This window comes from Micromys minutus (assembly GCF_963924665.1).
Source record: "Micromys minutus genome assembly, chromosome: 15".
Taxonomy (NCBI): domain Eukaryota; kingdom Metazoa; phylum Chordata; class Mammalia; order Rodentia; family Muridae; genus Micromys; species Micromys minutus.
Window position 1 is genome coordinate 231,775 of NC_137984.1, and position 24,656 is coordinate 256,430.

A 24,656-nucleotide genomic window follows, 5' to 3' on the forward strand; every position below is an offset into this window, starting at 1 on the left:
AGTTTCTTCATGCACAGGAAGACCGCCTCCAGGCAGAAATAACCAAAGGAGAACAAGCCTGAATAGCAATAACCTGAAAACTTACATGAAGGAGCTGATGTAAAGCATGAGAGTCATAGGGCCAAGTTAAGGGGAAAAAAAATCTTTATTTTCAGTTTTATTTTGCTGTTCTGTTTGAACATAAGAAATAAGAGGGAAACCACAGAAATTGTTATTAAAGGGGATGGTAGGCTACTTTTCTTCAAATGCCTTAAAAAGTCAGAACAAGATTTTTAGAATTACTACACTGAGAAGAGATGGAGTCAGATACAAGCTACCATTTTTCACTTCATTAAACAAACAAACAAAAAAAAGACTGCTTAACTGGGTGTGGTGGCCCATGTCGCTGCCTATAATTCCAGGACCCAAGAGCCTGAATAAGAGGCTTGAGAGCTTCAGGCTAGTACAAATTAGCTTATAATCTACTATAGAAGTTAAAATGAACAGTTTAGCAGAAGGAAAAAAAGTAAGGAAATATACCTAGGACTATTTCACATTTTCTCATAAGATGAAAAACGTGGGAAATGACTTTAAGAAGATTATTTTTTCTTGATTCTTTATAGGCCCTTACTTCTTTTTCTTTCTCAAAATCATGCTCAGCCCTCACACATGTCCACAATTAAAATAGAAACTTTAATCAATATTTAAGCCCTGGAAAGCCTCTAAAGACATTTTCCTTTTACCTCATTTACCTTGAAACTGGAAAAGAAACTATTATTATCTGTACTTTACAGATACAAAACCCCCGAGGCTTAGAGAATTAAGGATAGATTATGAATCGCTCAAGGGCAGACACAGAATCTAATACATCTTCTATCTTCTAACACAGCATTTCTCAGTTGCCAGATTTGTGGCCCCCACTACTGAGAATATGCACCACAAAAGCCAGGGAGTTCTATGGATTAAACATACTAGAAAACTGTTTTTAATTGTCAATCACAGTACCTTGCCTTGTACTTAAAGTTCAGAGACCCTGGCTGAAAGAACAAGCTACAATCAAGGTCCGTACTGAGCTTGTATATGTCCAGGACAAGATGTCTGTTCTCTACAGAAAGTTATTCATCTATACCTCTTCCAACCCTTTCTTCTTTAGTTCCTTCATTTGGCTTCTTTCAGTCCAACACCCATGTTCTATGTATCTTTATGTCTGTTCCATTTTTTTTTTCTACCAGAAAGTTGCTGGCATGAAGTTAACATAATCAAATTAAAATTGATGTTGATGATGCAAACATATCTCCCACTAAAACTGTTTCAATGTTTTTTTTTACTTTAAATCTAAACATAAAATGAGCTTTTGAAAAAGTGTTAGTTATGCCTGTTAAAATAGTTCACCAAACTATCTTTATTTCACTTTTACAAAATAAAATGTCCCAATGGCTTAGTAAGTATTACTCTCAAGTAGAGACTACAAGTTCACACCTTGCTTTTTTTCATAGTAAGTGTAGGAAGTTTGCAGGGCAGTGGAATGGCTGTTCCCAGTATTACAGCTATAGGGAACTTCCTTAATTATAAGTAAGCTAAGAGCATACTACATTGCCAACTATCTCATTGTTTGCAATTCATCCAACCCTGCTGTAATTACGCTGACATTTCTTACTCTTCTTGAGCAGTCTGATGAATGTATACATACGCCTACTCATGTATAAGAATAAACACCTAAAACAGGTAGAGTATATTCCTAGGTTGAATGCAAACATATAAAAACAAAATGTTTAGTGTTTGTAATTATCAAACTTGATTGGTTTACATAGACACTTTCACAAAGGAATTTTTAAGTGATGTAGAAATCCCCTGAGAGAAATATTTATCTATAGGATAATTTCATAGTTTGCTCACTAAAGTCTCTGTTGCATCATTACACTTGACTTTCACAGACTAGAGATGATAATCCCTTGGTACTTTGATATTCCTGACACTTGGAGTTAACTGCCAGTGCTTTGGACAATCAGTTCTTGATAGATGTGTTCTCTGTCTCTCTGTTTCTCTGTCTCTCTTCCTTCATCCCTGTCCTTCTCTCTATGTGTATTTGTGTGTTCATATGCATGTATGTACATGGAAGTGTTGTGTCTTGCTCATGAAATGACCTTCTTTTTAAAACTGAATTTCTCACTGAGCTTTCAGGCCTTGGATCTACCTATTACAACTTCTTTGGTGCTAAGAATTCACTTATTATGCCTTATATTATCAACTGACAGTACTTTTATCTTAAGAAATGTAGAAATGTATTACTTTGGATGCGTTTCTGTGGAGACAGCTTCTTCCTATGAATTCCAGGCAGGCCTCAAACTCATTATGTAGCACAGGCTAGCATCTAACTGCAACCCTCCCAACTCAGCTTACAGAGCTGCTTTCCTCTGTATATTGCAGTCACATTTATTTTTCTAGGTTTTTGCAAGGTGTAACCAAAAATATAAATAAAAATACATTTTAGAAGATAGATTAATAGAAATATATAATAGCTTTTAAGTGAACATTTCCTATGTTCTTTAAAGACAGTTGAAACCTGTTATAGTGGTTGCACCCCTGCGTCTTACATAATTTATGTATGCACAAAGACAATGGAGAGTATCTTTCAGAATGCTTTCCTTTGCCATAAATCTTTTCATACTTTATTTGCCAGAGAGCATTGAAAGAATCCCCAGCTTTTAGAAGACTAGACTGACAATTTTTTGCACAATGAGGGTAATAAAACAAGTTAGAATTTTACTTTTATTGAGCACATTTATAAGATGCATTTTTCGGGGGAGGAAAAATAGTTAAAGCAAAACCTTTTTATATACCATGTCCTTATTTTCATGAATATAATAAAATTGTTTCCATTATGGGCAAAAGGAGGAAGGTCATATAAATTTACATAAAAGTCAAGTCAGTTTTAATGTCTGGGATCAAATGGAACCATTTTTTCTCTTTTATCATTGATGTTCCAGACAACATTTCTAAACAGTTTTCTAGAGGATCTTCCAGAATATTTAAACACATCATACTCAATTTCCACACATCTTCCCGGTTTATCATGCTGCTTTTCGTCTTCTTGACTATGATACGTAAAAAATCATTTGTACATATACAACCATTCTCTGAAATCCAGAAACCTGGATACGACCCCAACATGATCATGCTGACAGAGCAGCATCTTGTAAGTGGCTTGACTACAACAGACACATTTCTCTGTACTTAAATGTTAGTGGCCCTTGGCTTTTCTGGCCACTTTCTACTTGCTAGTTTGCCTTGTGATGGGAGGTCTATGACAGTGTGCCTCCTACTGCCATGACTTTGGCCTTTTTTTTTTTCAGGACTCTTTTATAAATGCCCCCCACCCCTATTTTTTTCATTCATGGGGAGTAGTTGTCCTTTGGGTCTGTCAAGGGCATTAGCTTTATGATACTGTTTTCTACACTTTCTGGCTTTGTGATCTCATAATTTCCACTCTGATTATTCTCAAATCAATGCTTTTCTGATCAACATCTCCTTCAACTCCTGACCCTTAAATAATTATTCCAAGCAAGGAAGGTCTGATTATTGACCTTCCTTGCATGTATGCATCTCCTTTAATACATCATTTCTAAATGTAAGATTACACTCCTTTTCTCACAGTAGGATCCTTTAATCCAACTTGTGTGGTACAAGACACTGCTATTGTCTTCTTGAATATTGTCTTCCAGCTGGGTTCTGGAACAACATCCTTTCCCCTGGCTCCATCTCTTTCTCTTTTGATTAATATTTGAAGGTTAATTTATTTGTAATCTTAAAAAGACTAAATGCCAAAAGGAACTGCCTGGGATAGATATGGAAACTCATCCCATTTCCTGTGAAGTTAGTCATAAAGTCCTACTCCTTTTTAAATCCTTGTTTTCTATTCCCTTTCTTCCCCTCTGCTACATTAATGCAGACCAGCATAATCTCGTATACACAGAGCAGCTGCTTACCTCTTCTCTGCATCCTGCTTCTCCTTCATCAAAATCCACATAGCACTTCTTATATTATGATGGTATATTTGTTCTGTCTAAGAGCTTTCTAATTCTTCCCATTCTTAAGATAAAGCAGGAACCATGCATACTTTTTTTTTCAGCACTGTATGTCTATTGAGGCTTCAAAAGGAGCCACAATACAAAGATAGCAACTGAGTGAATGAAAGAAAGGCACTCCTCACACATACAACAAATGGTATGAGCGCATGGACATCAGACACCTTCCTCAAGACACAAGGATTTGTTGGGTTTTACTCTTCTAGATGTAGCTTGAGATGAATCCAATCATTCTTATCCTTTCCATTACAGGGTTGTTCCCACCTTCTGCCCCAAACTACCACCCAACCAAGTTAAAGTAAATTCCCAGGGGAGACACCGTGGGGTTTTTAGGTATACTATTCTTTCTATTCTCAGTTATTTTCATTATATTTGGAGAGACATGTTATCAGATAGTCCATAGACTTAAAAATGTTATGCAGAATACAGACCACAGAGCAAAGAACTAAGCACATGCCTATCATGTATTGTACAGATTGTATAGCTGTAGTAGCTAAAATGTAAAACTATAATGAAATTGTTTGGCTGGCTCTGGGAAATAATAGAAAACCTAGAAAGTTATTTCTACATTATATAAGTAATGACATGGGGAGAGGTGGTGGATCTTTGGGCCAGTTCAAAGTTTGCATACATATAACTAGATATTTATGAGGGATGCAAGGAGTCTTGTATTACTTTGTTATTATAATAAATACCATAGCCAAGACAATTTATAGGAAACATTTAGTTAGGCTTCCAGCTCCAGAGAGTGAGAGTTTATGGTGGCAGAGTAGAGCAAGCTAGAGGCAGATCTGAGGCTGGAGCAGAACCTGATGGCTCACATCATCCTACCACAAGCATTAGGAAGACACAGAGAACTAGAAACTGTACAGAGTAGTTAAACCCTCAAAGGTCACTCTCAGAGATATAATTCCTCTAGCAAGACCACATCTCCCAAACCTACCAGACCAAGTATTCTAATGTTCAAGACTATGGGGGACACTTAATTCAAACCAGTATAGACCCTAAGGTACATTTACCTGCAGTCATCCTAAGAATATGATACCACATTTCCAAGATGGTGGCATGCCAGCTAGGTATAGTTAATAATCTCTAGAATACTCACTATATATAATGTACCTTTAAAGGATGTCAAGTGGGATAATGCCATGAAGAGGTTTTATAAATGGAAACTCTTGTGATAGACCTATGAGTTGATGGGATGAATACGACCTACAGGTATGCCTTTTGAGTTCATCATATAATAATGAGAACCTGTGAATGAACAAACTGATATCACTTAAAAATAGTTTTAAAAAATTTTAGCAGTCTGTAATATAAATAGATAATGATGGGTTTGTAAAGTACATGTTATTAATAAAATAGTCTGCTGCTCTGGACTTCTAAGCCTTAGGGGCATCTTGAAGTATTTATTATTTAACTCAATGATCCTTTGATGTCATTGAGCTTGGCCACTTCTCATGATCTTATGGTAAAATTTGTCCACTTCTGAAACTTCAGTCACAGAGTTTTATCAGTGAAGGAAGAAAATAGTCACATGCCATACATTTTGTTGTAAAGTCAGAGAATATTTTCTTATTTAACAGAGAAACTTTCTTGAAAACTCATGATTTTTAAGAGAATGGAACAGAAGTTCATAAGAGCTAAAATAATTATAAAATAAAACTGTGTATTACTATTATGAATATTTTATGATTAATTTCATGATGTTTAAGGTAGCTTCTATAAGCCAGAGATTTTTCAGATTTGTTTTTGTTCAATGACAATAGCACAAAATGTTGCAGGAATTCTAAATAAATAATAGAATTACTTTTTATGTACACATTAGTGTCATATTTCAGGATTATACTTAAAGGTAAAAATGTGTTATTTTTCTTCATTTTCTTTTAAGAGCAAATATTTAATTGCAGATATGAATTTCTCACAAAGCTTCCAATATACTGAACATGTAGTAAGTGGGTAAAATGTAACCGTGGTATGCTTTCCAGCATCTTAAACACAGCTGGGTCTATCCACTAAGGTGTCTCATGAATCTGCTTTGAGTTCTCTCTTCCAACATTGTCCTTCAAGACTCAATTATCTTGGGTTTCTTTGTTTTTAAATAAAGCCTCCTGTGTCTTATGTTGACTTCCTCAGACATAGTCTATATTATGCTAATAGGGTGATGCTTCTAAAATATGAATTTAATTGAATAGCTACCCCGACTTTTTCAAACATACAAGGCTTTTCAAAATGAGGCTCTAGCCAACCCTTTGAAGCTCATCTGCTGATACATACTTTATGTTATCCTATAGCCTAATTATTTAGAACCAATACCTATCACCAAACAATCTAGTATCCCTCACTCCACTTTGGGGATTAGTAATCTGTCACTCAGATATCATATCCAGTTCACTGTGATTGAAACAAAGACTGCAAACTCAACTTTACATGATGTGATGAAGTGACTTATTACTCATTGATCTGCCTGCTAGCATTAACATCATTAGTGTATAAATTATGTCATAATGGCACTATCAAATCTTCTATGTTTTATAAACATGCTGCTGGAACTGGAACAAGCTCTAATATTCACTTGATAAAAAATTATAAAGAGATTTGAATATTTATAACTGTTTCTTATACCTGTTTCTTCTAAGAGATGTTCAATGAACAACTGTCACCTACTTATATACATATGTAAGTACACACACACACACACACACACACACACACACACACAAAGACTGGCTAGCTAGCAAACCCAAGCAATTCTTTCTCTGCACCTACTCTAAGGACTGGGAGTCACCTGTACACACAAACATTCCCCACTTTTTAAGTGAATTCTGGGGATTCAAACTCAAGTTCCAGCATTGCTCATGGAGCACATTTACCCACTGAACCAGCTCATTAACCATGATACACATTTTATGTGACATAGGAGTCTTTACAAGGGAATGAAAATCCACAGTCAGAGATCACTTAGTGTTTTTCTAGTGGGTTTTATGAAGAATGCACCATCGGATAGAAAAACTGAATGGGTTGGTAAATGGAGACTTAGCAGGGCCTTTGTACAAAAGCTCGTTTCCTTAAATTATGAAGCAACCCTATCCCCATTACCAGCCTAACAAGTTTAGGTCACACACCTTGCTGCTTCAGGTAAAAAACTTTTCTAAGACTTGTAGCCTGTTTCAGATGGAAGGCAAAGAGAAGGCCAAAGAGACTTTCTCATTTCTGTCGCTTCTCAAAACAAAACAATACCTTCTCCAATTCCAAACACCACTCCAACTTAAGAGTATCTGAATCTCAAGAAGCCACATTTTTGAGTAAGATTCTGAACTCTATGGCTTTTCATCTTATTTTATTCATGGTATAAAAGTGAGTTATAATTTTAATATTAATGAAGTAAAATATGTTAGTCTATGTTTTTTGAGTGGTGTTTAGCATTCAGTAATGTTTCCCAGGCTGAAGTCATTCATTTTTTCCCTCTTTTTTGCTTAAAATATTTTAAATCTGTGCATGACATATCTAAACATAGATTAATGCAAGTCTACTTTCTAAGTGGGATGAACATGAGGGAGCATCTGAGTCACTCCACTGCCCTTGGTGTTGTTCAATACACTGTTTCTATACAAGGCTTTGGAATGGGTGTAGTGGGCTTAGAAGTTGCACCTGTCCTGTATGAAAATGTGTAACTGCAGGAATTATTTATTCTTTTGTTGAAGGACACAAGTCAATCTTGTGCTGACATCACATGGTTTAAATGGGTTAACCTGAACATGAAGCTGTATGGGTAACATGTTTTTGTGAACCGGTTCTTCTTTCCTTAAGCACGTTCATCTTTATAGATTTCACTCTGGATGTCTTTAGATACAAACAATCTCTCTTTTACAACTCTGCTGCTAGGTCTATCACTATGCTCTGCTGCTCCCTTCCCATTCACCACTTCATATGTTGAAAGCTTGGAGACCAACTGGCTACTGTCTACCTAAAACAGACTAAAGACCCTGCACTAAATAATGGCTTCCTACATCATTACTTAGAGGTGGGGCTAGGGTGATGTGAACAAGTCCCTAGAAAGATTACCTCATTCCTGGATTGGTCTTATATGTTTCTCTCATGTTGTTTCTATCAGGAATGGTTCACTTTGCCCATCTCATGCCCTGTCCACCACACCCTGCCTCACTGTGCACAAGTCCAATAGCAAAAGAGTTAAGTGACCACAAGGTGAAGCTTCTGAAGTACCAAGATAAATGCTCCCTCTGTGCCGTCTCTCGGGTATCTGCCACATCAATATAAAGCTGATGAACACATCTATTCAGTTGCTTTTAAATTTGGACATTTTTTTGTCTTATAAATTCTATTCAGTTGGAATATAGTTCTTTGTTTAGTTACTGATGACAACATCTTGTTAATATTTATGATTTGTACTTTTTTTCTGCTAAGTGTTTTATATGTAGTAACTTTATATTATGACTCCACAGTCAATAACTGCAGTCTTGGGTGGATTTGAGTGCTGTTTTCTGCTAACTCTTGCTGTGACTCACTTTCAAGAATGCCTGGTGACCTTTGATCACGAGATAATTGCTTTAGTTAGTCTGTAGGACTCCTGCAGGCCTAAGTTGATTATGTTTTCTTCTTAAACAGAACAGAATTTGCACCTACTTCTACCAGGAGTCAGGAGGTACCAATGGATTCAGGCCATCTCTGCCAGCTTTGTGTGAAAATCTCAAGCTATGCACTCCCACTGCCTGTCCAAAGATCAAAGCTTCAAGGGTAACTCAGCTTTAGGTTTTCCTTACAGAGAATACTAGGCCATCATTTGACTCCCTTCCTCCCACTCCCTTCCCCTCCCTTTTCTATCTTCTAATCCATTTTCTTCTTAGAGAATAGTGGGTGCTTTTAGATGCTGTAAGCTCAGCAATGTGCATAAAATGGTTTTCTCCCCATAGTGAGACTGTTGTACAGAAACGCTCTGAACACAGTCTTCTGGACATCCAGAACAGCAACTGAGATCATAGACAGTATTTATTTGACTTGCAGTGTTGAGATTCAAACACAGGTTCTTGTGCATGGCAGACAAGTATTCCTCTACAGAGCCACACTCCTAACCCTCAGATTGTAGATTTTAATCAAGTTCTACAGTTTATCCAAGACTTTATATGTCCACCTCAAATATCATTATTTTCCCATGACACATGAGTAAGATTTTACTACATCTGTGCACAAATAAACTAATATCTCTTGGTATAGAATATGTGTATGTGTATGTCCCTGACATGGGATGTTTTCCTCACTCTACATTTTATTTTTGTGAAATGTAATCGCACACTGAACTTGAAGCCCTTGCTTTTAGCTAAGGTCCCTGGCTAGCAAGCCCCAGGGATCCTATTGTCTATACCAGACTGGTTGTGGTGGATTTGAATAACAATGATCCCAATCTTCATGTATTTACAAATTTTAATGCCTAGCTACCAGGGAATAAAAGTTTGAAAGAGTTGAAAAGATTGAGAGACTTGTCCTTGCCAAAGGAGTTGTGTTAGTAGGAGTGAGCTCAGGCCCAGTGTCATTGTCTCTGTGTCTCTGTCTCTCTCTGTCTCTCTCTGTCTCTATCTCTTTCTCTGTCTCCCAACTATACCTCCTCTTGGATCTGGATGTAAAGTTCTCAGCTAGTTCTCCAGCAACCTGCATGCCACCATGCATGTTTCCATGATGATAATGGACTAATTGCTCAAACTACAAGCAAACCCCCAGTTATTCACTTTTCTTTATAGAAGTTGCCTTGGCCATGGTGTCTCTTCACAGCAATAGAACACTGACTAAGACATTGGAGAGATGGCATGATACACACTCATTGATGAGCTCAGCTTTTCACATATATCCAGGCCCCTGACCTCAGGTCTATGTAGTGCATACTTTACTGACGGATCCATCTTTGTAGCACTGCCACCAAGAAAGTCTTCACTGATAGATAAGTCAGCAAAGGCCACTCCATGACGATGTCATTGCTGCATAGGAGGGAAGTTCTGTCAGCAGAAGAAGATCTGGGGGTAGATGGTGGGCCTCCTTTTTGGTTAGTTACTGCTTTGTTACATGTGTGTACCTTGCATTAAAGAGAGCTCAGAGTATTGGGGCTATTTGACAAAAAGGATCTTCTCACCTCAAGTACTGAAAGAAATGAAACAATAATAAAACACAGAAGCCAAATAATAGTGTTCTGTACTATTGGAGAGCTAATGAACAGGACTATATTTAAACTAAAGAGAGTGTGGGACAAGGCATATGTCAGTAATAAGGGGTTACACCTTCCATACACTCACTATAGTGTTGAGACATGAAAGTCAGTGATGCCTATTCAAAGCAAAGTGGCTTTGGCCAAAGATCACCGGGAAACAAGAAAGGGAAGTTAAAGCAAAATGTATCCTTTCCAAACTCAGCGTTTAGAGTGGAGAAGGCTACAAACAACTATATATAACTTTCAAGTGAAATGTTTGTAAGTGATAAACGTGGGTAGCAGGAGACACTAGGGAAAAACAACTCTGATAATGTCACTGGTATTTTTTTCCCCTCCCACAAATGGCAGGATCAGAAGAGTCTCTTCCTCAGGGAAAACTCTGCAATATTAAAATGTAGGCACTGCATGTAATTAAAAGGCAAATGCACTTGACATTTTTGTTGACACAAACTCAGAATGCCAGAACTGGGCCAGTCATCCAAACATGCCATTCAAAGCCTAAGCAGGAAAATTAAAACAACAACAACAACAAAGATTTAATTTGAATAATATTAGGAAAACAAATAGAAGTCAAGGAAACTCTGCAACAATTTTCAAAGATAAGGGTGAACTATGATCTAAAACACTAAGGACCCACATTTTGACCTATTTCCACTGTTCTTACTTGTAAACCAAAGGATTAAGAGTGCTTGTTATTTTGGATCCTTTTAGTTATAAATTCTATTTTCATTTTGAGTAGGTCATTTTCCACCAAGGCTTAGATAATTCATTAATCTGGCACATCTCAGGAGAACACACAACAGGGTTTTAAATCACATTAATAGAGGTTGCACTGCAATTTTCAAAAGTGTTTATTTACTAAATTAGAGACTGCCCTGATATGGGATGGAAGAACCAGAATTTAAATATATATATATATTTTATTTGAGTCACAGATGTTCCAAGATAATTTAGTATAAAGTTTAAATTATTAATATATGCTTTAGAATTTGAGATTGTTTTTTAATCCTAAAATGTCATCTGGCCTCAAGTGAATAAGTAAGTCAGAGGCACATGTTTTTTCTGTATCTTTCCTTACTCTGTGTGTACATTCATGTGCACGCACACGTATGTGTGTATGTGTGTGTGTTGTGTGTGAAAAATTTGGAAAGGGACTAAATTCAGGCTCTGAATTCACACTTTAAAATGGTCTGATCTTCCAAAACTTCCCAATCACCAATTTCTAATTGTCAAAATATCGTGTACATATATATATATACACACACATACACACATAATATAAATAATATAATATAATAAATATAATATTTGAATATTGGTTTCTTTACATATGGAATGGATTTCTGATATTCTTCTATACCTACTCCAGAATACAAAGCAAAGTAGAAGAAAGCTTATCAGAATCTGGTATGGTTTCCGCATTTGTCTTCTTTAAGGGTATAGACCAGTGTTGCTACTTTCCACCAAAACACAGATTCCAGAAATACATGCTCTCTAAATCCTACTTTTATATTGCAGTTTGGTCTAATGTGCCACCAATTGGAACATACAGCTTTATAGCATAAATGCAAATAGGCTGTTAACCATTTGCCCACAATTCCAAAAGCGTTAACAGTTGGTATAAATAAGCCCATAGAAACAAGACCATTAGCTTTCTAGTACTATGGACCTTACCTCTTTCTTCTTCAAGGGTGTATTGGGTTTTTCAATGTCTTCACTATAGGAGTGTTGCTTTTTGGTATCTTTCTAATTGTATCAAACAAACTCTTGGCTCTTTACTCAGATATACTTGTCCTAGATCTTCAAACAATTGATTTCATCTCCTTTAGTCTCTTTAGACCTTTAATCTATATATATTTTTTTCAATTCCCCACTCTTGAATCAACAGACTTTCACCTAGTGCTTGGATCATTGAAAGCAGGCTTCTAGGTACTAGATATTATGCTTTAAATGAGGACCACCACTCTTTCTGCCTCCGAAGTTAGGGAAAAGGGAAAATGTGCATGGATGATGAAGGGATCCCCAAGGCATGACCAAGCAGGACTGTCCAAAAAATGTACATGTATTCTAAAGGGATCCCTGCAGCTTGCTAAGCTATGACTCTTCAGAATGACTGGGTGTCTCACCCAGTGTTCTCTGAAGATAAGCTCAACATGGTGCATGGCAACTCTTCTTTGTCCACTGGCTCTGGTATAATTATGCTCCTCCCAAACTTCATTGGATGTATTAGTTAGGGGTTTACTGCTGTGAACAGATACCATGACCAAGGCAATTGTTATACAGACAACATTTTATTGGGACTGGATTAGGGGTTCAGAGGTTTATCCCATTATCATTAAGACAGGAACATGGCAGCATCCAGACAGGCATGGTGCAGGAGGAGCTGAGACATCTTAATTTGTAGGCTGCTAACAGAATACTGGCTTCCAGCCCACAGTGACACACCTAATCCAACAAGGCCACATATCCAAATAGTTCTACTCTCTGAGCCAAGCATATTTAAACTGATACATTGCACCTCTTATTTATGAAAAATGCCACAATCAAGGAAACTTGTAGAAGAAGTGTTTCTTTGGGCTTATGGTTCCAGAGGGGTATGGTCCAGTCTGGTGGGAAGACATGTTATCTGGTAGCAGGCATAGCAGCTGAACAGAAGCAGAGAGAGGAGGTTGGGAGGAGAGCAACTGTACTCAAATGACAGGAGACTCTCAAACCACAAAAGCTCCTTTCTGTATCTTCTAGCATGGGTATACCTCCTTGAGATTTCCCCAAACAGTACTGGGGATCAATTGGGGGTTGAAATATATGGCCTTAAAGGGGAATTTCTTATTCAAACACCAAACCTCTTCTTTATTTTTCATATCCCCAGTAGACTCTGATTTAGATCCTTTAAAACCTTAACTATGCAGAAATATTTTTATACCAAATACTCTAACCAAGAGAAAACAACAATAACTCAGTCCTAGTCTCCCCGCATTGTTCTTCTGCTTCAAAAGTATTAAACAACATTTCTGATCCTCAGTGCGTTCAGGAGGGGGAATGAGGAGAAACAGGTGGAGAAGAGTTGAAGCAGGGACCACCTTCTGAAAACCCAATAGAATATGAGAATAGATCCATAAACAGGTTTTTATAGTTACTGCAATATGTCTAAGATTATTAAGTTCTAATTGTCTCCATTTGAAGCTTCAATTAAGAATCGGTAAGACCTGGTTTCTACTCTCCTTTTGCATGAAACACCAATTCCTTCAGTTCTGTAAGAATAGAATGCATTTTTTAAAAGGTTCCTTCAATTTCTTTTTCTTTTGTTTCATGTCTCCCTCTTGTAACAATGGATCTGTGATGTGTTTGGATAGGCTAGTCTTCTGTCTACTGAAAATACCAGCAAATGTGTAGTGAGAGACTCAGGCTGATAGAGTTGGAGAAAGAAATGTGAATGCATTTAGAACTGTATGCAGTTCTCAAAGAACTAATAAAAACAAATAAATGCTGAGTTTTGTAAGCTGGGTTGTCTTTTTAATTCTTTGACTACTACCATAACAGGAGACAGACATGATTAGATACTAGATATATTTGCTACTTAGAAAAATGACTTAAACATTATTTTGGGAGAAGGAGTTTTGCAGCCTGAATCTTTCCCCTCTTTTCCTTCTGTTCAAAATTATACTAAATTATTCTATGATAGTGTTATTTGATGTACAAACTCTACTGCCATGTATGGAATCAAATATGGTTTTTAAAAATTAAACAAAATACATTTTCCCAAAGCAAATCTGTCATTACCAAAAAAGATATATGTTTAATATCAGATAGAAAATGTATTATTTGACTGGTGTATCTTAAGTTAACTACATTTTATAAATTACTAAAATTTACCAGTGAATTTTCAGAGAACTTGGAGCAGCCCAACACAGTAATAACACAGGATTGGTTTGTTCTGTACAGCTAATGAAATGGACCCACTTGTGGACAGTACCATATTAACGGTATAGTTAAGAACAGAAAGGCATGAATGGAGCTATTATTTAAGATCAGTGGACCCTAACCTGAGAATTTCTGTGCCCTACACATGAAAATGGGAAATAGTCCTGCTCTTCAGATGAAAGTGTAAGACCTCACTCTATCTGATATGCCTAAGTATCCCCACTCAGTCAGGCTGAAAATTAATGCGCACTGTGATGTAATATGACTTTAGTAGACACTCCATCAGATGTATTTAGAGATGGAATTTTATAAGGTCATTAGGATGAGGAGAGGTCATGTAGATATGGCCCTGTAGTGGCTATTCCTGTTTGTCAACTTGACTATATCAGGAATGAACCACAATCCAGAATTGGAAGACTCACCTGTGATCCTGATCTTGAGTTTGGGAGAAAAAAAGTTTCTGACCTGTATCTTGCCTAGGAGATCTTGGGACAATAAGGCAAGGTGATCTCTGAATTCAAGTCATCTGGGACAAAGCAAGTCCCAGATCCAGGTGTGGTGGTTACACACCTTCAATCTGGAACAAGCCTTCTGTTGGAGACCTACCTAAGGACACTGGAAGAAGGAATGCTTTCTCCCTGCACCTGCTTGCCTTGTGGGACTGAGCAACTGCTAGATCTTGGACTTCCATTTACAGTTGCTCCTGACCATTGTTGGGTATTTGGATTACAGACTATAAGTCACCAACAAATTCCCTTACTCTAAGGAGACTAACCATAGGTTCTGTGACTCTAGAGAACCCTGACTAATACAGGTCCTATAATTACATTCATGGCTTTGTAATAGGAAAGGAGACCTCAGTAACCAATAAGGATGACTCATTACATTATTCCCTGAACACCTTGGGATACCACTGAGGACCAACTAGCAAGAGACACTCAGCATAACTAGCTTTTTGACAATGGACTTCTAGATTAATAAGATAAATCAACAAAAAACAAGCATGTTAAGTTATTTGAGCTGCACTATTCAATTAAAGAAACAGAAACCAGGCCAGGATACTTCCAATTTTATGAAAGACACCCTCTCTACATGGGCAATGACTTCTGACTTTGAGTGTATACATTTTGGAAATGAAATACTTTTAAAAACAAACTTCTATGGAAGCTAAGAACACAGTCTCTGTCCCTCTTACTTTCTCTGATGTCACTCAGTTCTGAATGGATTTCTACCCTTTTATTCTTCCATTTTCCACTCTTTCACACTAAATCTGCTTGTACCACATCTTATTTTTAGTTGTAGTGTTCCATTACAGTTGTGCAAGAATGTATTTAAAAAAATACAACAAAATGAAGAAACATGCATCACTTTTCCTTTAGTATGTTTTTTAAAAGTAAAGACTATTCTTATCTACTATTATTTTTAACTTAAATAGAAGAGGACAATTCTAGTACAATCAGAAAATTCAGATTCAGTCTATTTGTATCCTCTAATTAGACTTTTTACCTATGCCTGTAGTTCAAAACCACTTAAATATTCTTAGTCATAGCAGTAACTTGTCCTATGGGTCTATGGCCTGAATGAGTACATGAAGCAATTCCTTGTATGAGCTCAGCAAACATCCAGATTAACACACCTTATCCTGGTGCTTCACTATGTATTTAGTAACCGAATCGACTCTAAGAGCATGACCTCAGGCATGAACATTGTAAGAGATGATGCCTGCAGTACAAGAACATTGCTATGGCATAAGCAAATCAGGCTTACAGGAAATCTCTTGTTTACCAGAACACTTTCAAGAAGAGGGAAAAGATTGATGGCTGCTGCTACCATGTTTACATAGACAATAAATGTAAATTTAGCATCAAGAATGAAAATTAATGAGGATATTTTTCTTGATGTGCAGAATTAGAAATGAATTTTATAGTCTCTGATAGCACCCTGCATTTCTCACTAGACTATAGCATTCATGGCATAGCTTTGCATTCAATAGAAGTAGCCACAGAAAGATAAGGGAGGATAAACCTTTGCATTGCCAGTGAAGGTCACATCAGTCTACTTTATTCAAAGTATAATAAATGTGTATCTTTAACACAAATGCAGTAAATTATACTGAGCCATTTCAGTCACGAATTCTACTGGTATGATGAAACACCATGACCAATAGCAACTTGGGATGGAAATGGCTTTGGAATTTGGCTTACATATCCAGAGTCACAGTATGTTGAGGGAAGCATGGAGAAGAACTCAAACTTGCCAAGAACCTGGAGGCCATGAAGGAGCTGTGCTTACTGGCTTGCACGTCCTGCTTACTCAGCTTGCTTTCTTAAAACGACTAGCAACCCAGGGGTGTTCCCCATTCCAACACACAATAGGATGGGTCCTTCCCCAGGACCAGTAATTAAGAAAATGCCATACATTGCCTACTGCTGGATTTTTACACTTGAGGTTTCCTCCGCTGGTGACTCTAGCTTGGGTCAAGTTGACATAACATGTGCAACACTTAAGCCAAAAACATTTTCTGGTCTTTTCAAATGAGATTATTTTAAACTATTTCTGGATCTTGAGCAAATGGTGAAACATCCCTTTGCATTCAGCATGTATGAACTTGGCTGATGACAAAGATTTGCATAAGACACTCTCTCCCCCAGAGACCAGGCTTTGTTTCCCTTCATTAGTTTGTATGAAATAATATTCTAAAGTTTCTGATTGAGATAGATTGTTTTCTCCAACTTTTGTTATATCAAAGTTATTTAAGCTGAACCTCAAAGGAGGCAACACATAAATCTTTTGCTAAATTGTCCCACCTTATAAGAAAAAGAATAAGTAAACACATTTAAATAAAGATGAAAATCAATGTTTTTTAGATTAGAAAAGTCTGGTTTTATTCCCCCTGTATAAGGTGCTGACTAAACACCAAGAGAAAAGGTCATAAAGTAATTTTCTTTGTGCACACCAGTTTCCTGCAGCCACAGTATGATATTTCAAGTCTAGTGGCTGAAATAACCTACACTGATTACAGTTCTGGAACTGAGAAATCCAAAGGCAGCACAAAGGGGTTAAAACCAGATGTCACCCCCTCAAGACTCTATGTGAACATGATTTTGCAGCCTCTACCTGCTGCATGTGGTTGTGGACACCCTTGGACATAGAGCTACATTATGTGTATCTCTGCTTCTCTCATCACATTGATGTAGGAGAGATGTGACTCTTGAAAGTTGTTCTTTTACCTCCACACATGCACAGCACAGCATGCATATGTGTACACAAAATCCCCCTACCACACATAAAATAAATGAATAGATGTACGTATATACAAAATGTGAATAGTAATTGAAGAATATGTTTGACGTCAAACTCTGAATTTACACATGAAGGAGACACACATGAACATATATACATATCCCTCCTCAAACCACCAACTTCTATATCAGATAGACCTAGGCAGGCATACTTGTATAGCACTGTTTCTAATTGCTTTTATTGCTTGAAGAACCACTCATCAGCCCCACTTATCCGTACCATTCATATCAATTCTTATTGCAGAATGTGTCAGGCTTCTACCTAATTCTATACTTTACTTTTACCTCTTGGTTTGTGTGCATCAAGTGATCTATTCTTTACATCCAATAAAATAACATTGTCTGGTCATGATATCTATTTCACAATAGACAAAATAACTGCACTTTCACTAAGAGTGAGAATCTCACCCTATGTAAACTATGGAAAAAATTGTGTCCAGAAAGGGAGGTGGGGTGGAGGGACAGGGCAAAACAAAAACAACTGGATGGTCTAGATAAGTTATGCTACAAGCTTTCAAGGCTCCTCTTTAAAATGATGTGAACTATTCTCACCCCTTGGGTTTGCTTTCAAGACTACTGATTGTATATCAAAGTACATACAGGTACTTGGTACTTATTACAGTTATTACATCACCAAAAGGAAGTAAAAATTACTGGAATGCAATGCATTCTCAACAAGGTCACATAATTTTACGTGAACATGAAATAACATAAATAGTATGTTCTTTTTATTTAATGGCTCTTATGCAATTGTCTTTCTGATGTTGTTTCTTTGCTTATGTGCAGCAGTTGAGGTCATTATTCATAGTCTGACTTCCCACTGTGATAACTAGAACACAGCACTAATTGCTACTGTCCTTGACCCAGAACTCTAACCAGTGTCCCATTTCTTTCACTGACTTAAATAAACAGTTTCATCTGCTATGTTACCTGTGGAAGTAACATAATGAGTTATTGATAATTTCAGTGCAACCTAGCAAAAAGGATAATGAATCCTTCTTGTAATCCCTCATAACAAAAAGGAAAATGAATCCTTCTTGCAATCCTGCATATCAGAATGCTCAGAGGAGATTCTTGACCACTCTCACCACCAACCATGGCATTTACACCTAGCATCTGCTTTACAGCTAACAGAGAGTTTTCCTGGTAAAAGGGCAACATCTACAGCTCTTAGGAGATCATGATGTACTTACCCATTCCATCCTTGTCTAAGTATGTTTCAAGTCCTTAAAAAGCAGAATCTACCATTGGACATTTATCTAGACTGCCAATAGCTTTGTATTATCTGGATGGACACTCCATTACCTAAGTCAATGAAGAAATATACATGCTGGGTAGTGATGTAGGTCATACAATGTGGTGATCACATGATATGAATATCACCCTCATTCAGAGTTCAGAGTCTTCAGAAAACTGGGTGCCTAAAAACACTGGCCTTTTAGATATTCATTCATAGCCTCTTTTGTTGAATGAATATTCATTTAAATCTTCATAAATGCCAAGTTCTTCTAATATATTATTTCAATTAACTTTCCCAATGGCCTCTGGGTTTTCTCTATCTACTTTCACAGTGAAGGGTAAGACGAAAGGGCTGGTAGTCCACATTTCTACCCCATACTGCAGTGGCTGGTTCCCTTACTGACATTTCTGATGCCACACTATTTTAATCTCAACCAAGCACAACTTTAATGTGAACCTTATTTTTAAAGATGCTATTATTGCCCCCACTGAAATGAATGCATGAAGGTTGGGAAAATGAAGAACATAAGTTATAGTAGGCACCTGAATTATAACTGCCTGTAGCCCTTAGAAAGAAAGCCTAAAATATGCAAAACCGAAGAAGGGAACTCAAGTGAGCTGCAGTCATGGTGGAAGAAACTGAGATGAAGACAAGTCCACATTTGTCCTGCATGGATATCATCTCTGAGTTCACCTGTGACAAGGTGCTAAGAAAGCACTTCAAGAAAGACCCCTTTCCTAACTGGGAGGCTCTGGAGGCCTTGGCTGATGCACTCAAACTGACAACACAACAGATCATGATTTGGTTCCTATATCAACATCATGAGATGGATCTCAAGAAGTTGTCCAAGCCCCACACATCTGAGCTGGAGTCATGGAAACATACTTTTCAGCCTCATTTTGTGAGACGGATTATGTCAAAGTGTGATGTGATTTGTACAATAATTTATCAACATGAGTTTTGTAAAAGTCACTCCATGTGCATTGGATTAACCCAGCAGAACCCCAAGGCATCCTCCCAAAATGACCCTAGACTGCTCACAGCTTTGGAAGCCCTGGAGAGTCTCACTCTCTTCTCGGTACCAAAGCAGGGATGGCATGTCACAGGATTTCTGACTCCCTGGCATATCTACTGTATGCTCTTTCTGTTAATTTTTTTCAACTTGTTGGGGTAGGGAGCTGTTGGGTCTTCTATCTATTTATGGTACATTAATAATAAACCTAGCTGTTTCCAATAAAGAAAAAAAAGATAAAATATGCCAGAATGTGGGAAAAACCTCAGGGAAGAGACTAATTACAAATAACTGCAAGTCATAATCCTTGAAGTTATAAAAATATTTTAAACACTTAGTAAAAGAAACAGAAAAAAAAAACTGTTAGAATCCATGCTATTGGATCCACTGAAGCAGAGACTGGGACAAGGATTCAGGTAATACAATTCCTAAAGGGTATGAGCTAGGATGAATGGAGGAGAGAGAAGCAAGATTGGGCAAGCAGATAAAGAAATACATAGTCTAAGATGGAGCCTAGATTCCAAGTAATCTTTGAGGGAGCCATGGAATTGCTGTTTTGTTATTAGAGGGTTGATTTTGCTTCCACATCCCTTTCATGCTAGTGGACCACTAAGGCTGAAAAATGTTAACCCAAGTCCCTGGCCAGAGACAGATCTCTGCTGGGATTCTCACCGTCTAGCAGCTAGCACTTACAGAAAAAGGGAGAGTTGCAAGCCAGGTTAGAGGGATCTGTTCAGAAAATCAACAGCAACTAGAATCATGCAAAGATCAACCTTCATTTGACAGTAATAATTGGCACTTTAGAATTAATATAGACCAGCAAGGACACACACACACACACACACACACACACACACAGAGACATACTTCGAAAGACAAAAAACCCAAGGTGGTGTTTCCAGCTCAGTCAGAAATGACTCCAAATGGTCAAAGTAAAAAAAAAAAAAAAAAAAAAAAAAAAAAAAAAAAAAAAAAAAAAAAAAAAATCAACTGGACTACATGCTTAAAACCTGATTTTTCCATTAGGTGACTGTGTAATTAGAGACATGGAAGTTTCTAAGTTCCCCCTACTATCTGGTCACCTTGAAACTGCTTCCTTGGTATCTCATCAAAGCCTTGCATGTGGTTCACACAGAAAGAAGAGGGAGTCTTGGCTTTCACAGAATGAGTGAGGCTCAATATGTAGCAGTTGGGGGTTTCCCTTGAAAAGTGAGGCCCCATAAGATTTGCCTTTTATTAATCCAAGGGAGCTTCCACAAAAAGAATTCTCAAAAATATGCCAGTCTCATACCTAACCTTTCACATGGAAGTTATTAGGGAAATCTGAACTTTGTGGCAGACTCATAACATTTGTTTTTATTCCCCTACAAATAGTTTTTAGACTGATTAGATTCAAAGAAGTAAATGAAACGAAGTGGTAGGAAAATGACAACTCAGAATAAAATATCAAGTTTGGAAGAATTTCTGCATATTGTCAAATCAGGGCAGTTTAGCAGGAAAAAAAATTAAGATAGAGTCTTATGGAAGCCAGTGCAACATTGAACTTTTGATCAATCTGCCTCGGTCTCCGAAATACTGGGATTACAGGTTAGCAACATCATAGGTATCAAACAGTTGGCATTAAAAACAGAAATAAGAAGTTCATGTTGACACTCAGTGTTTGAAATGATAGAGAGGACACAGTAGTGGAAACAGAAATAATGAAATTCCAGTTTAGAATTCAAATACTTTACTCATTCAGCTATATTTACAGTTTATGTAACATGGACAAGTCATTTGGTAAAGGCCACAGTGGCTTAGAAGACCCAAGATCATCAGATCTCATCCTAATACAGACACAGACACAGACACACACACACACACACACACACACACACACACACACACCCCACACACACCTCTATTTTTTCTTTTACTTTGTGGAACTTTACACCTGTTTCAGAAAAGTGCAAATTCTACCCAGGTGCCACAGAAATGCTGTAGAGTCAGTACCAGGGGTTCATAGGATGAGGGGATGTCAGACAGAAAGGACCTAAAACCTCAGAAAAAGCAGGTGAAGTATGGGTAAGTATAGCCAGGATGACATTCTGGTGTTGCTGTTAGGGTGGAGAGCAAATGAAGAGCCATGAAAATGCCAATCCCATGCTTCTGAATTAATTATGCCCCTGTCTCCCAAAAAACTACCCACCCCCAAATGTTTGTCTAACCCATACTGCTTGATCTTGCCCATAATTTGCCTCTCTTCTCATCCTTAGCTTGGGAACTTGACAAAGACACATTGTCTCCAATTTCCCTTCCCTACAGGAAGAATATTGGAACTGTCCAGTGCCCTGTCCTATGTCCAGTAACACAGTGTCTCTGAACTCAGACATCCTATTTTAATATACTTTCCCTGAGTGTTGTCCAGGTGGAAAAAGCTACAAAGCTGCAGTGTAGTCGATTTCCACAGGACAGGGTAAAAACAGCTTCCACAGCAAAGCTTCCTGTGGAAGGCAGGTGATACCTGAACAGCTTCAAGTTTGTTTTGTTGTGTTTGCTCTCACATCAAGGTCTGTTCCCAATTTCTAGCTTCTAGATAGTGCAGACTCTGAACTTCCTAGAGCTTCTCCTTGCTCTGGGCAGACTCCTAATTATTCCCACTTACCCTTCTCTTCCAGCCACCGCCTCCTGCAGTTTGCTCTACCCCACCCTCCTGTGTTTGAGTTTCTCTGTGCTGTTTTTCAGTCTCTTGTGGTTTTCCTCCTTCTGGCTTCTGTTCTGTGAAAGATGAGGCTGTTTCTCACAAATGTCACTGTTCATGAATTCAGATCAGTAACCGTGCTCACCCTCAGGTCTGAAAGGGCTACCACACCAACAGCTTTATCAGCCATATTTCCTGGGGATTGAGGGACAGTCCCAGAGATGTTCCACTGATTACTTGTTTTGTTACTTATAAATGACTCAATGATCTTTCCATTTTAAGAAGATATTTTTAAAAAGTTAAGGAAATACCAAACACAGTTAATTTAACTAGTAGGGAAAAACATTGTCCTTTCTACCAAAAAATGGGGGGGGGGGGGGAAGGAATTCAGTGATTCCTGGTCCTGAATGTTGAAAGGCCTCCAAGGTTTTGTAGGTTTGACATTTTTAATATTTTAGTTCAATCCCATGAAGAAAAGGGTCAGTAGCTGTAGGGTTCTAGGAGACCTGATCATGACAAACATGGGGCAGACAGGTTTTGCCTTTTACCCTTCTTCCCATTGCTAAAACATTAGATGGTATTCTTAAAGCAATCTCCCAAGGCTCATTCCCTTATTTGGCTACTGACTCATTATTGAAACTAAACACTATGATCCAAAAATCAAAAATCATTATTTGGTAATTTGTCCAATCAGGGATTACGAATTTACCCTAGCTAAGACTTTTTCTACTTAAAAGCCCACTTCTGCAAAATACACTTGTAGCTTGCTTATTCATAACATTATTGATGGTGCTGTTGCTGCTGCTGCTTGCTGTCTGCCTTTGCAGTCTTTGGCTCCCTGCCCCGATCGCCACTCTAGGGTAGTAAATATTGTTTATGCTGAGAATTTGGTGTCTGGGTGTGTCCTGCACCCAACTCAGAGGGCCCCCAACTTCCCTTACCATAACATTTGTCATACGTGTACATCTAGTTACTGAGGGAACACTAGTCCTGTGCAGACCAAAAAGCTTCAGGACAATATTTATTGGAACTTTAGAGGATAAATATTTTTCAACATTCAATTTGGACACACAGGTCCACCCTAAAATCAGCTTATGTGATGTGAGCATCTGGGGCAAAAAGCAGTTATGTGAGTATGACCTGAAGATGCTGTGACATAGATGAGGCCAAAGACAGAGGACTATCTGGGAAAAGAGCTTATCTGAAGTGTTTCTACTGCATTTCCAGTTGCCCATACTCCCCAGAAAGCAAAGTAGAAAATTCTACTGATTTGGTAACAGGAAGGTCCCACTTGGAGTTGGAAGAATAGCCTTTCAGTTGGATAGTGTCTCCTGTTCAATACACCTGACCACACTGTAGCATAAAATCAAGGAAGGTGGTGACAACTGTTGAAGGTCAGACTTATAATGTGAACATCTGACTAATACAACATTGTGTCTGACCAAGGTTCAGTGAGTATGCCAAAGTATGAAAAAATCCTTTGATGATGTCCTTTTTGACAGAAAGGAAAATATTCCCTGACATGAAGGACTCCCATCCTTGACCATCAACTAGCTTTCTGGGAAAAGCTGCACCTCATCAATACCAATCTCAATCATCCTCAGAATTAAATTATTAGGTGTTTAAAGGGCTGGTCTATTAGATCACAGAAAAATCCAAAAACGTGCTTACAAAAATTGTAGTGTGAAGAGTCCACTTTATTAGAGGGAAAGAGGTCCAAAGAGTCACATAAGTGACTTCCCTTTGTGATCTCAGAACTGATTCAAGAGGAGTGCTCTGCATTCAAATGAAAAGAAAGTTCTGATCAGCAGAACTTCAATCAAGGAAGTGTTTATTAAACTTCCCTTTAGTAAAAGAATCAGTCAAATCTCCATTGATGAAATACAGTTGCACATTTAACAAACAAGTTGTATTCATTCATTTATTCATTGTTGGTGAAATATATTAAGTAGTCAGAGCACTGTAAAGCAAATTATGTTAAAAACAACTGTACAAGTTTCATGGAATTGGCATTTCCTTTTAGATGACTACATGGCTATCAGAAGGAAAAAAAGACAACCATTGAAGTCATATAATTCTTAAATGGCAACCTTTGTTTCATTTTTAATTTCAATTAAACAGATTAGGTGATATCAAGTGTGAGTGCAGGGTTTGATGACTGAAATGTGAATCAAATTATATGAAGTAGATGATCTTAATACACAGTTGTGAATTAACTGAGTG

General features: G+C 37.6%; 1 protein-coding gene across 5 annotated transcripts in view; it reads right to left on the reverse strand.

Annotated features, from left to right (window-relative positions):
• Positions 1 to 24,656, reverse strand: part of PTPRK (protein tyrosine phosphatase receptor type K) — a gene marked incomplete at both ends in the record, with an annotated part of 530,533 nt that overhangs the window by 38,442 nt on the left and 467,435 nt on the right. The window lies entirely within an intron of this gene.